Source organism: Xenopus tropicalis, chromosome 6 (assembly GCF_000004195.4).
Source record: "Xenopus tropicalis strain Nigerian chromosome 6, UCB_Xtro_10.0, whole genome shotgun sequence".
NCBI classification, from domain to species: domain Eukaryota; kingdom Metazoa; phylum Chordata; class Amphibia; order Anura; family Pipidae; genus Xenopus; species Xenopus tropicalis.
Genome location: NC_030682.2, coordinates 105,929,921 through 105,943,808, shown reverse-complemented (window position 1 = coordinate 105,943,808; position 13,888 = coordinate 105,929,921). Strand labels below are relative to the sequence as shown.

The following is a 13,888-nucleotide window of genomic DNA, read 5'->3' as shown; positions in this document are numbered from 1 at the left end:
TAGTCTATAGAGTCAGAAATCTAACCAGTTAAACAGAGGGCAAGGTAAATTTGGGGGGCATAGAGGGCTTTTACTTAAAAGGTGGTTTATCTTTGAAAGAGACCCTGATAAGATCTTTGCAGCAGTTGGGAATCTTATAGACTGACATGGCATGTATATATGAGCAACCTTTTGTGTAATACATCAGTTTAACCTCTTACTTAATTTTGCTGTCAGAGCTCAGTAATAGGTGAAGCAATGCTTCACCTCATTATCATTAGTATTTCCTGTAGAATACCTTTCCTAGCATAGGTTTATAGTGTTTGTGAAGCTTCTCATTCATCCAGTTCATGGTATATCTGTAGTAATAAGTGAAATCAACTGGACTTGCTGTGTTTTTTTGTTGAATTGAGGAAGCCAGTTTGATGACTGGCAAAACGTCTTCAAGAAAAGAAAAACACAGCAAGTTCAGTTGATTTGGCCAGTACAGATATAGGTTTATCGTATTTATCTCAACTATGCTAAAACCTAGACAGTTTTTCCTGCAATTGAGAATTCAGCATATGATCCCATGGTACACTCCCCATGACATCATGCCACACCTCCTTAACTTCTAGGTCACTCCCCCTTCTGGTTTCTTGCTAGAGGATTGTAACACAATAGGAGCAGGTGATAATGAAGCTTGTAGAAGGACACCATTATTATTGGCATTTTTGGTATGACCTAAACTGCAAACTAGCTGATAACACCCTCAAAGTGAATAAGTATTAAGATGTGTAGCATTTTACCTATTTCCTAATAACAATGTCAACAATTCATATTGCACCAATAATTTGCTTGCCCATTACAGATCTGCTTGCTTTGCATCTCTATAAATTCATAGTATGGCCACTTGTGATATATATAGTGTCCACCTGTATTTTTCAAGAATTGCAGTATTCCCAGAAGGGGCTACTCAAGTGTGTTCAACCAAGAAGAGATCAGTACAAATAATATTGTCATAACTGACTACTTGGAACCAGCCTAGGGTAGTACTGCAAAGTTAACAGATGTTTTGAAAGGATGGTTTATCTTCACAAAACATTTTCTTCAAATCTAAAAATCCAGTTTCTTTTATCTATTTAGAAATGTTTAAAACAACAAGCCGACTGGACTACTGAGTTGGTCAATACAAACAATATCAATATTTTTCAATTGCCAAGTCCTCAGAAATTTGATATCTCAAAACAAACATCTGGCCTGAGCTAAGCAGCAGCTCGGTAAGTCTGGTCTCCAACTCTGTTATCAATTTGATATTATTGAGCTGCTATTGGGCAGGGGTGAAATTAAACAAAATTCATTTGGATAACATGCATTTGAGAAAAAAGAGAGAATTTGAAAGCAGTTGTTTTGTGAAGACAACCTATGCCTTAACTTAGAAAACTACAGCTTATGCTATAACAATGCCTTTTTAGTAATCGCATAATTCCATTAAATTCAGATAAACACCTGCATTCTAGCTTTGATTTATACATGAAAAATATGACTTGTTTTTTTCCTGTTACACTTCAAACAAGCACAATTCAAAGCTCTCATTAAAACTAGTCATTGCATTTGTTTTGATAATTAGACACTGTAATAATACATTTTGATTTACCAGCATCATTTATTCACTGCTGTTTAATAGAGGAATTAACCATTTCCTCTACATTTCATTAAGAATATAGACTCAATGTCCTGGTGATTGTATTTTTTTAAATGCCCTATTTGTGGAACCGCACCTCCGACATTCAAGGCCTAAGTCGTTATGAAGCAGACAAATTTGGGTTGCTGCACACTTTTTGCTATGGGGAAATCCCCAAGTACAAATGGCAGCTGCAAGCATTCAAATTTAACTCCCATCTCAGGGTTTGACCAGCTTCAGATAGGGCAGAGGTGATTAATAGCATTAAAAGAAACACACAGAGATTTAGTACAAGGCTGAATGTGCAAGATGATCATACACAAAGTAATGTTGGCTCATTTTGCAGTTTCCATTCTTCATTAGACTCTCTGTAGGCAGATGGAGTTGCTCATCCCTTGCCTTCTGAGGGCAGAACAATCATGCCCATGCACAGAGAATGTATGATCTCTCCTTGTCTGCATAAATGGATCCCCTGTTTGGCTGGGCAGGTTCTTGTAGGGAAACATTTAGGAACACCCGCAGGTGTGCAGGACCAGGTGTAGCTGTGCACTCTTCCAGAATTGGTACATACAGCAGTTTAGACTTCCTATAAATCTCCTTAGAGATTTAGTTTAGGATTTTTCAATGTTGTATCTCTGATAATGTAGCAATGTGATAGGTAAAATTTCTATTTACAGAATATTAGGTCCTAGGGGTAGAACAGCAGAACTATCAACATAAGTTTCAGAATCCCTTTTAAACATCAATTTGCCTCCTATCCATGTGTGCTAAGGGCCTCAGGTGGCTTAGAGAGATTTTCTTAAATAAGGACACAACAGCTGCATGGTTAGGTTCTGCTGATCCTGCTTTGTAAATCTACACCTCACAGATTTTTCTGGAGCTAAACAGTTTCCTGCCCAGTATATACAAGTAGGCCCCTTTAAGCGCTGAATCTCTTCTGCTGAGTCTGTTTCCTATTCAGCATAAAGTAAGGCATTTTAACAAAATAAATGAATGTTTAAAAGGTATATTTATTTCCCTTGGGTACCCTATGTGGGGGCTGAAAGTGCTTGGTGTCAGAGTTTAGGACAAGGAAAGCCAACTTCCATGGGCCATAGGCTTACTTTTTCCTTTCAGAGCAACCTTGCCACAATTGTTATCTCTGAGGTATAGAAAAGTTGAAAAATTGACCATAGAACACAGGTGCCAGCCTTGGGCAGTGCAAGGCATCCCTGGGCAGTGGACATTTTCAAAAATCCAAGAAAAAAATATTAAATGTTATACTCTAGGGCAGTGCTGTCCAACTTCTGCGGTGCCAAGGGCCGAAATTTCTCTAGCATACATGGTGGAGGGCCGCTAATGGAAGCCAGTTTTGGCCACTCCCCTTTTTTGAACCACACCCACTTCAAACCACACCCATTTTATCACAATGGTGGTAGTGCAGCAAAAACCCAAATGCTTGGTCCTCACTGCGGGGATATCAACAGTTATTCATATATGAAAAATTATATTATGTCATATTAAGACACACCCTTAAATCCAAATGCCTCCTCCTCCCCTGTGGATAGCACAGCAGCCCCCAGCAACATAACTACACACCTTAGGGACCATTTAATGGCTAACAAACTCCCAGAACACACCCCTGCCAGGTTCACCTCTCACAGGCAGCATAGGGCAGGCAGAGTATGGCACACACAGGCAGCACTCTGCCTCCCTTATACTGCCTATGTGTGCCATACTCTACCTGCCCTATGCTGCCTGTGTGTGCCATACTCTGCCTGCCCTATGCTGACTGTGTGTTCCATACCTTCCCTGTCCTATACTGCCTATGTGCCATACTTTGCCTCCCCTATGCTGTCTGTGTGTGCCATATACACAGGCAGTATAAGCCAAGCAGTACATACAATGTCTGAGGTGTGAACAGTTGAACAATGTGGGTGATTACAGCCTGAGCCTGAGGTGTGAACACTGCAGGGGGTGAACAATGCAGAAACTAAAAGGTGTGAAAAACACAGGGGATTACATGTTTAAACAATACAGGGGGATTACAGCCTGAATCTGAGGTGAGAACCATGCAGGGGGCCAGTTAATCTCAGTACTGATACTATTTAAAGCTTACACAAAGGTAAGCCATCAAAGCAGCCAGACAGGTGGGGGGCCACACAGAGGGGGGTCGCGGGCCGCCAGTTGGACAGCACTGCTCTAGGGAATGCTTACCAAATTGACAAATTAGGTTTTTCTTGCTCTTTAAACCAGATGAGAACATATTGGTACAATAAAAAAAATAAACAGGATATTGGTACATATCTTTTATGTGAGCCACGGGTGGCTAGCCAGACCTCCCAGCTGGAGCCACTTAGGGTGATGACACATCAGTTAGAGCCTTTGTGTTGCAGGGCATCCTTTCAGGCTTTTAATCAGCTTTGTAGAAACATTATTGCAACAAAACTTATTGCACATTTATCATCAAAATAAACTTTTTAGGAAATCTATATATCAAAATGTAACATCTATAAGAAAACAGGCAGTAAGACAGCAGAATTCAGCACCAATAATATAATTAAGGTATATACAGGTATAGGATCCATAATGCGGAAACCCTTTATCCAGAAATCTCTGAATTATGGTAACGCCATCTGCTCTTTTCTCTGTAATAATTAAACTGTGCCTTCTGTTTGATCTTAAATAGGCTACATTTAATCCTTATTGGAGGCAAAACAATTCTATTGGGATATTTAATGTTTAAATTATTTTTTAGTAGACTTAAGGTATGGAGATCCAAAATACAATAAGACCCCTTATCCAGAAAACCCCAGGTCCCGAGCATTCTGGATAAGTAAATGCTACTCGGCAAGAGTGAAACTGATAAACATCTGCAGGTCTCTGAGTTATGAAAAAATGAGCAAAGTTCAGCAATGTGGAAAAGTCACATTTATGTAAAGAAGCCAGCAGTTCAATGACATAAGCAATGATTTGGTGAGGAAAGTGAACAGTTCAATATCTACAAAAAGTTAATAGGGGTAATTTATAAAATCCTTTGCTGTAGTGCTGTAGCACTTTGGGCAGGGGATTTTAGTTCAAGTTGTGCCTGTGATGAAAGCTTCACCAGATGCAACACAGTCTTGTAGTATTGCAGCCAGTACGTAGCACCAGTGCCATTCAATAACTGTAGCCATACACTGTAAGATCTGCTCTTTTGGTGAGATCTGAAGGGCCATGAATTGGCAGCTTAAATCTGCCCGTGTATGGCAACCTTAACTTGCAAGTCTGAATGATTTAAGAATAAGTCCGGACCTCTCAAGAGAAATTCATCAATAGATTAATAGCCAGCAAGCGATCTCTCTGGGCAAATTGTGGATTGTTTTACAGATCCTAGCAAATTACTGTTAAGTAAAGGAAATACTGCTGAGAATCCAAAATATTTTCCTAAGAATTGTATTTTATTTGCTTCAGATGAGGAATAATGGAATAAATCACAGAAAATAGATGAGTCACCAAGTTTTGTGAATCACGCTAACCCTGAATAAGAAACAGACAGGGCTTTTTTTAAGATTATCCAATAAAGGCACCGGCAGTTGGTCAGAATTGTTCTCATTTGTGGTCTGATCTGGCCTGCTTGATAGAAATAATCATAACAAGAGTGGAGGATAGTAAAGCACAGCTTGTAAGGGGGGTGCTTTACTCTGCAATACGACACAGCTGTTGCCAATTTAGGATTGAAAATATTTTCTTTAGTTTTTCCTATTCATGTGTCCAGGTTCCCCCCAGAGTCATCTTCTGTTTGAGATGCAGAACAGCTTACTGGATTAGGTTGCTCGTCTCCTCAAGATATGTTACAATGCTCATGTAGTCAATTTCATAACAATTGTATCAATATTTTATAAATAATCACATACTTTTCATGCCTTTATTACACACACACAGTGTTCAGCATCATCTCTGGCCAATACGTATGTTCCTTGTATTACACTATCTGATTGGAGAGAGAACCTTTCCCATAACTGCACTAATCTAGCCATACCATTAGATCATTTCTAATCATGATCATGGGTTATATAGGGGCATATGCCAACTTTCGTATTTTATTTTTTTTTGCAATTTATGCTTTTTTTGTGCTTAAACTCGATTTTTTTCGCTATTATGTGTCAAAACCACGAAAAACACTAATACAAAACTTTGCTATCTAAAAACGGTTGAGGTTAAGTAGAAGTAAATGGGAGTTGTCCTAGGCAAATTGTAATAATCTTTATTTAATTCAGGGTTTTTAGGTTTTCAGTAGTGATGAGCGAATTTTGAATGTGAATTTCTGCATTTCGGCATTGGAAAAATTTGTCGCAATTTGTCAAAAAAAAAAAAAGCATGGGTGACAAAAAAGACGCGGGCGACAAATGCGTTTCGCTAATTTTTCTCTGTTTCGTGAATTTTCTTGCTGTTTCATGAATTTTCTTGCTGTTTCGCGAATTTTATGGCGAAGCAAATGGGACAGACAGATTTTCTTGTAAGTCCACAAAGATTGGAAAAAATTGTGGTTATTGTGTTCTTTTCGTTTCCATTCAGCATTTTAAATTGTTTCTGCTTTTTCAATTCGGATTTTTTAATAAATGACTATATATTTGTGGTCTTCATGGAAATAAGTTTATTCATGGTTTCAAAAAAAACTGTACAACCACTAAAATCAGAATGTTGATAAAACTGACCCTATGTATTGATAAATAAGCATTGTGCTTGCACATTCACTGGCCACAGTTGAGTGCATGAGCTGCTAAGCAGCATATATGATGGGTAATAATTAGGTCTGGTTAACTTAACCAGCATTGTTTAACTGCCATAGGCCAATCTATATGAAAATTAGAAATCCAGGGAGTTGTTCAAACTTGCTCTGTGCACATTTTATATGGCCAACTGGACAGACAATGCCTCTGCCATCTATCTATATCTTTAGCTCTGGAAAGCAATTGCTTGAACACTCAGTATTTCATACAGTAAGAGATACAATCCATATATACTGTAACTTAATGACAATAAAATCTGAAATAAAAGTATGAGCAATTTACCCTCATTTCATTATTTTGCAGTTTGATTATTACATTTTGCCCTTTTAACCCCCAAAGCCCTTTAATTAACTACAGAACTGTTGACAAACAAATTACAAATACCACAGTCAGTTTGTTGGAGGTATTTTGGGTTCTGTAACCTTTGTGGGATAGAACTTTTGTGCTTGTGGGTTCAACCCTTTGGTACTAGTACACATAATACACACAATAGAAACTAAGCTGGCTTAGACCTTTAGGCCCCTTTCAACCCTTTCATGGCCCAGGCTCCTTTTAATCTTCTAGCATAGGTCAAAAGGTAAAACCGAAACATAGAATCTATGGAATCAGTACAATGGTACTTTTATGCCAGAACCATAGATTCTAAAGCACTTAGACATCAAATAAGGAAACTGTAATCCAGTGGTTGTTGTACCTTTTCTTGCTCAGTCCCCAAGTTTTTTTTCCAACTTGCAATTAGGTCTACAGGTGAGAAAAAGTTACTGTTATATAGATTATATAGATTTATATAGATTTTTACAGTGCCTCGACAGAAAAGGCATAACCAGATCCATTAGAAGGCAATGTTTTGGCAAAGGACTGTATTTGTAAATATAAGCTATTTATAGAAGCTAATTGTAATTAGACCAACCCTTCCCCTCTCCTTCCCCTCAGTATTCAGTGACCCAGAATAGTACAGCTAATGAATTGGTCCATACTGTGGCACTTTTAAATGGCAGCTCAGTTTACAAAAACAAAAATACTGTAAAACCAACTGTCTGGGTGTTTAGGGAAGTATGTGTTTTACACCTTTGGTCAATATACACCATAAACACCATTAAAATTTCAAGCAAAGAATCAAATGTCCCACTATTATTTGTATACAGAACAATTTAAGGCTTAATTGTGAAAAGGGGCAAGGGTCATGGTGCAATAAAGGGAATAAAGCACCAAGTTTTGCCCCTGTGCAGTTTGCGCACCTGTCTTTGCATCTGCCATTGTAAGGGTTCATCTTTGTAACAGATTTCACTGTCCCAAAGATTAGTGCTTGACTGCAAATGGCAGGCTCAGTTATTGCAAGCTATATAGGGGTGCCATGTAGGTGCCCCATTGGAGCACTTTGTACTAAAATAGGGATATGTAGCAGTGTTGTATGTGCCAGTGTTTGTACCCACCCCTTGGTAAATAATCTCTTTTATCTTTATATTAGAACTTGGGCAAAGTAAATATGGAACTGGAACTGCAAAAAAATATTTCGTTTTGTTCCACTAATAGTAAAGAATTGTGATCATTTGTTGACTTCACTGTGGCTTACTTGAAGCACTAAGTAGAAATTGCCTGAAGAGATTTCATTCTGTACAGTATGTCTTAGCTCTTTAAAAGGAACACATTGCATAATTATGAGTCAACTGAAATCAGAAATCTCTGGGCAGTGTAGAGTGTTCCAAGAACTTGGTACAGTCTTGGGTTTTACTCTAGAGCACAAGGATACATTTTTTGCTTCCCATGTCTTTTCACACAGATGAGTCACAGACAGGCTGCTTAGTCTTTAATCTTTCGTCTTCGGAAATAGATTAAAGGTTTAGCCCCGATGCAAACAGGAAGGCAGAGCTGGCATTTGTCCTGCACTCTGTATTTTTGAAAAAGCAAGGAAGCAGAGCTGTTGTTGTTAAGAGTTAACTTCTCCTTGCCTTCCTGTGCTGTTGCATCCATACGCTAGCATTCCACTCCCTTCTTCAGTTCCTTGGGATGCACGTACAAAGTCTTGCACTGGGAACAATATGTGTGTGCAGGGTGACATAGCTGTTCTTCTGAGTACTCGTCATTTAACCTTCATTGGCTGTACTATGGAAAGAGCACAGAGCATATAAAGGTAAGCACATATGCAAGCAACCTATATACTAACCTCCTACTTCAGTAACTGTGTCTGTGCAGAATGGATATGTTGAGAAAGCACTGGTGAGCCTTTCCTGCTTGCTTTGCTTTGAAGTTGTATTTAGTTTTGTTTGAGTTTACACCAGTTGTTCCCAACATGTGGTCCTGGGCCCTTGGTGGTCTGCTAGGCAGATAGGTGGTCTTCCAAACACAATTAATTCACATTTTGAAAAAGAGGCATTTTCAGTCTGTGACAAGTCTTGGAAGTGCCAATATAATGCAACTGCATTCTGCCTATACAGATCCATATATTAGATATTCTAGCTTGCAGAGTGGATTTTTTTGTAATGATCTGTAGTGTGCAAGTTTGTTGTAATTACAGTCAAACATTAATAAAATACCACATTGCCATAGCTGAGATGTATACAACCCAATAGTTTATTGTTCTTGCATTTCATAATGTTCTGCAAGACTTCCGTTAAATGGCATTGTAAACATACATATACAGTACATATAAGAAATATAACATATAACAAATTCCCCAAGTCAGCAAAGAGACATTATTTCTAAAATAAATATACAGTGCACATGTCATTTTGATTAACTGAGGTTTGTTCACGGTATTTCCAAAGCAGCCAGGCTTTTCTGCACAACATATGCAGAACTCATGGTAATTTGATGAGAGGAAATGTACCACATAGAGTTCTATGGCAGGGTTGACATTAGAAGTGAGTGAGGCAATTAGTCAGGGCATTAAAGGAACAGTAACACCAAAAAATGAAAGTGTATTAAAGTAACTGAAATATAATGTACTGTGGCCCTGCACTGGTAAAACTGGGGTGTTTGCTTCAGGAACACTACTATAGTTTATATAAATAAGCTGCTGTGTAGCCATGGGGGCAGCCATTCAAGCTGGAAAAAAGGAGAAAAGGCACAGGTTACATAGCAGATAACAGATAAGACACTATTGTATTCTACAGGGTTAATCTGTTAGCTGCTATATAACCTGTGCCTTTTCTTCTTTTAAAATGGCTGCCCACATGGCTACACTCCACGGTTTATATAAACTCTAGTAATGTTTCTGAAGCAAACACAAAACTTTTACCAGTGCAGGGAAGCAGTACATTATAGTTTAATTTCTTTAAAATATAAACTCTAGTAATGTTTCTGAAGCAAACACAAAACTTTTACCAGTGCAGGGAAGCAGTACATTATAGTTTAATTTCTTTAAAATATATACATTTTTTGGTGTTACTGTTCCTTTAAGCTGAGAGAGAACTAAGATTCACATACACATTAGCCTTTGTTACCTCCCATTACTGTGGAGACAACCACAAGGATATCAGTCACTAGCAAGCACCATACACCTATGAGTGACCTCCATTGAGCTGAATGAATCTTGCGCAGGTTGACTGATTTGCACTGCTGTAATTTGTTCACAATCATTTATTTCTGAATTTGATTTTCCAGAAATCTCAGCTACCACTTGAGTGTTTGGTTTCTTGTGAGTTTTTAGCTGGAGGGCCGCAGGTTATCCTCTCACTTAATCAAACATCCTGTTCTGTAAGGATGCGCAGTGTTCTTGCCAAGTTCTGTATTATTAGCCTGGGAAGAGTATCTAAATTATCTGCAAGTGTCTCAAGGTGTATTTTGGGAGTTTACCTGGTGTAATATTTCTCCTTTCTAAACCAAAATTCCATAGCAAAGAATTAGACCATATTTGAGCTATTTTACTATTAAGAGCAGTATTAATGCATTAATATAGTATAGACTGCTTTATTATTGGCAGTATCACCTACTGTCAGATTGTCCAAGGGCAGGTCTTCCCAAAGGCTATAAAAGAACAGTTTCAGGGTTCATGGTTTGTACAGCTTTTTTTGAAGCCAATAGCTCCTACTAACATTTGAAATGGTAGGACTTCAAAATAAGGCAACCCCAGAAATAACAGGAGAAACAGTCCTGCTGCATATCTCCTGTTGACATTTAATTTACAAGGGCATATTACCCTATAAGGGCATATATTACACAGCAAGAAATGCCGGGTATACGATCCATTATCCAGAATGCTCAGGACTTGGAGTTTTCTGGATAAGGGATCTTTCTGTAATTTGGATAACCATATTTAAGTCTGCTAAAAAAAATAATTTAAATGTTAAATAATACCCAGTAGGATTGTTTTGCCTCCAATAAGGGTTAATTTTATTTTAATTGAAATCAAGTACAAGGTACTGTTTTATTATTACAGAAAAAAAATCTTTCTGTAATTCAAAGCCTTTTAGATAATGGGTTTCGGGTTAAGGGATCCCATAACCAGTACTTTATTTAAGTTCTTTAGAAGACTGAAGTACTGGTATGTAACTGGTCAGTTCTGATACCTGAACCCTTTACAGGTATGGGATCCCTTATCTGGAATCCCGTTATCCAGAAAGTTCCGAATTACGGAAAGGCCATCTCCCATAGACTCCATTATAAGCAAATAATTCTAATTTTAAATTAAAAATGATTTCCTTTTTCTCTGTAATAATAAAACAGTACCTTGTACTTGGCCCTAACTAAGATAAAATTAATCTTTATTGGGTTTATTCAATATTTGAAAGATATTTAGCAGTCTTAAAATATGGTGATCCAAATTACAGAAAGATCCCTTATCCGGAAAATTCCAAGTCCTGAGCATTCTGGATAATGGGTCCTATACCTGGTATTTCTTGCTGTGTAATATATGCCCTTAAAGGTTAATATGCCCTTGTAAATTAAATGTCAACAGGAGATATGCAGCAAATTAGATCCAAATTACGAAAAGACCCCTTATCCAGAAAACCTGGTCCTGAGCATTCTGGATATCAGGTCCCATACCTGTACAAGCATTTCCTTTACTAATTAGCATAGATGTAAAATAACAAAGAGACCAACTCGTATATGTTCTTCAGTGGATAGCCTTCTGTTGGTAAACACCCAAAACAACAACTGTAATTATAGGTGGACTATCCAACCCACAGCCCTGCAATTGGTGTTCTTATCGAGCTCCCAGAATTCACTTTGGAGTTGGCAGGATTTGTAGTTTAGAGCAATTTAATTGATGGACAGGTGAAAGGGAACACATAAGAAGGTGATAAAAATAATCTGTGTGCCACAACCTTCAAAATAACATGAAATTAGAAAGAGATGAATTATTATTATGTAATCTCTTTCAATAACATTAAAAAGAAATCACTTTAATAGGTGAGCCACGTGCAGTACCCTGATCCTCTGCTTTGCCAGGAGGCAGGCCTTCCCCCTCGGCTACAGTACAACTGCACTAAGTCTATTTATAGCTTGCACAGTCCAAACAACTGATTTTTTTAAAAAAAAAAATAGAATTACTCCTGTCCCAGGCCTCTGGTCTAAACATTTACAAGAGATTTTTAACATTTCTTTAATATGTTGTAATCTGTACTCTAACAGGTTAAACCAGTCCGACGGAGTTTTTTGAATTTATTCTTGGAAAATTCTCTGCAATCTGTCATCTTATCTTAAAGAATTCACTTTTGTATTTATATATAAACGTATCTCCAGTGTGTCCTTTGCAAAAAAGGACACATAAAGGCAGTGGTGCTGTGTCATACTTGATCTTCACACGCCGTACGAAAAAACCCAGGGAAAGCCAATAAACAGAAACCTAGAAAGTTAGAAGAGCTTGGGGAGTCAGAACCTTCTACATATCCCTTGGAGTCGCAACAGCCTGCTGTTATGCACTAGCTACCTACAATGTGATTTCTTGATTTTAGCCCAGAAAACTAGTTTTGCCATAAAAATACACATTGTTTTATCCTATTCATTAACGTGGTGACATTATAACTGGATCCATGCAGTTTAACCTTTAGAAGACAATTTCTACTTCTAAAGAACCAGAAAAGGCAAACATTAAAGCCCAAATTTTGCCAGAACAGGTATTGGAACCCTTTATCCGGAAACCCGTTATCCAGAAAGTTCCGAATTATGGAAAGGCCATCTCCCATAGACTCCATTATAACCAAATAATTCTAATTTTTTAAAATGATTTCCTTGTTCTCTGTAATAATAAAACAGTTCATTGTACTTGATCCCAACTAAAGTATAATTAATCCTTATTGGGGGCAGAACAATCCTATTGGGTTTATTCAATATTTTAATGATGTTAAGCAGACTTAGTTATGGAGATCCAAATTACGGAAAGATCCCTTATCCGGATAAAACCCAGGTCCCGAGCATTCTGGTAACAGGTCCCATACCTGTATAGGTAATAAAAATATTTCTCTCATCATCATAATAACTCCTTTAACTTGTATAATTCATCAAGTGGTTAGTACAGACCCTGTGCGCTGTATATTAACACAAAAAAGCAAAAAAACATAAATTAACTAAACGAATGAACGATGCCTACGTATGTTAAATAGCTCTTAACAGGAAGTTCAGGATTTTTAAACATACTGTGCAGCCTTGAACAGTTTCATGTTCAGATCAACAAGGTGTTATCTTGTGGGGTGGAATTGCTATGGGTGTCACGTCACCTAAAAAGAACCCGTGCGGGACTGCTGTTGGTTTCAGGCATATCAATCAGTCTCACTGCAAAGTTATTAGAGAGGAATTCAGTAAGTGAAATCAATGTGTTGTTTGTCATTTGTGTAGAAACAGTGATTTGTACATTGTTGATAATCATAGACCAGGGCAAAGTTGTGTGGGTGTGTATGGACCAAAATAGCACTGCGCTATGGAATGGCACTGGCTATCTAAATGATATGGACATACTGCATAAACACATGCAGAAAATCCAGTGAATATCAAAAACATAAAGATATGTGATTTCAAACAAATGACTGAAAAAGGCGGCATGCTTATTAGTTGCTATGGGCTACTAGACCTGGGTTAACTTGTGTGCCTTTTATTTTTTTACTGTAGATCAGTAACTAGAAAGGGAAGTTTGAGGTCAAACTCATGTTGGGTTGAAAAACGTGAAGTCACTAAATGAACTGTTGTTGGTTCTGCCCACTTTTTCTAACCTTGGACCTGGTTTTAATAGTGTCTGAATGGCAGCAATTTAAATTTCCCCACTGAAAGTCAATGAGTGACATCTGATTGGCGGTTGGTGTCTCCGCCCCCTTTTTCTAACCTGGAACTGCAGTTACCCAGTGACTAACTCTGCAAAGTTTAGGGATCCTAGGATTAAGAGTTAAAGAACGGCAGCAGTTTGAATTTTAACTAATTAAAGTCAATAGGTAAATTGTGATTGGTGGCTGGTGGCCCCACCCACATTTTCTAACCTTGTGTTGAAGTCACCCAGTGGGCACCCTGGCATAAATAGTGTGAGAATGGCAGCATTTTAAATTTAAACCAATAAAACTCAATG

At 37.9% G+C, this 13,888-nt stretch overlaps 1 protein-coding gene across 4 annotated transcripts in view; it reads left to right on the top strand.

Moving 5' to 3' along the window:
- arhgap28 (Rho GTPase activating protein 28) overlaps positions 1-13,888 on the top strand; it is a 114,083-nt gene that overhangs the window by 41,169 nt on the left and 59,026 nt on the right. The window contains exon 1 of one of the 4 annotated variants that reach the window (XM_031903841.1): positions 8,131-8,524. The exons of 2 other annotated variants lie outside the window; for them this stretch is intronic. The gene's annotated coding sequence lies outside the window, so the exon portion shown is untranslated. Of the gene's footprint in view, positions 1-8,130; positions 8,525-13,046; positions 13,134-13,888 lie in introns of those variants that run through there. One more of the 4 variants, XM_031903843.1, reaches the window with a different exon arrangement.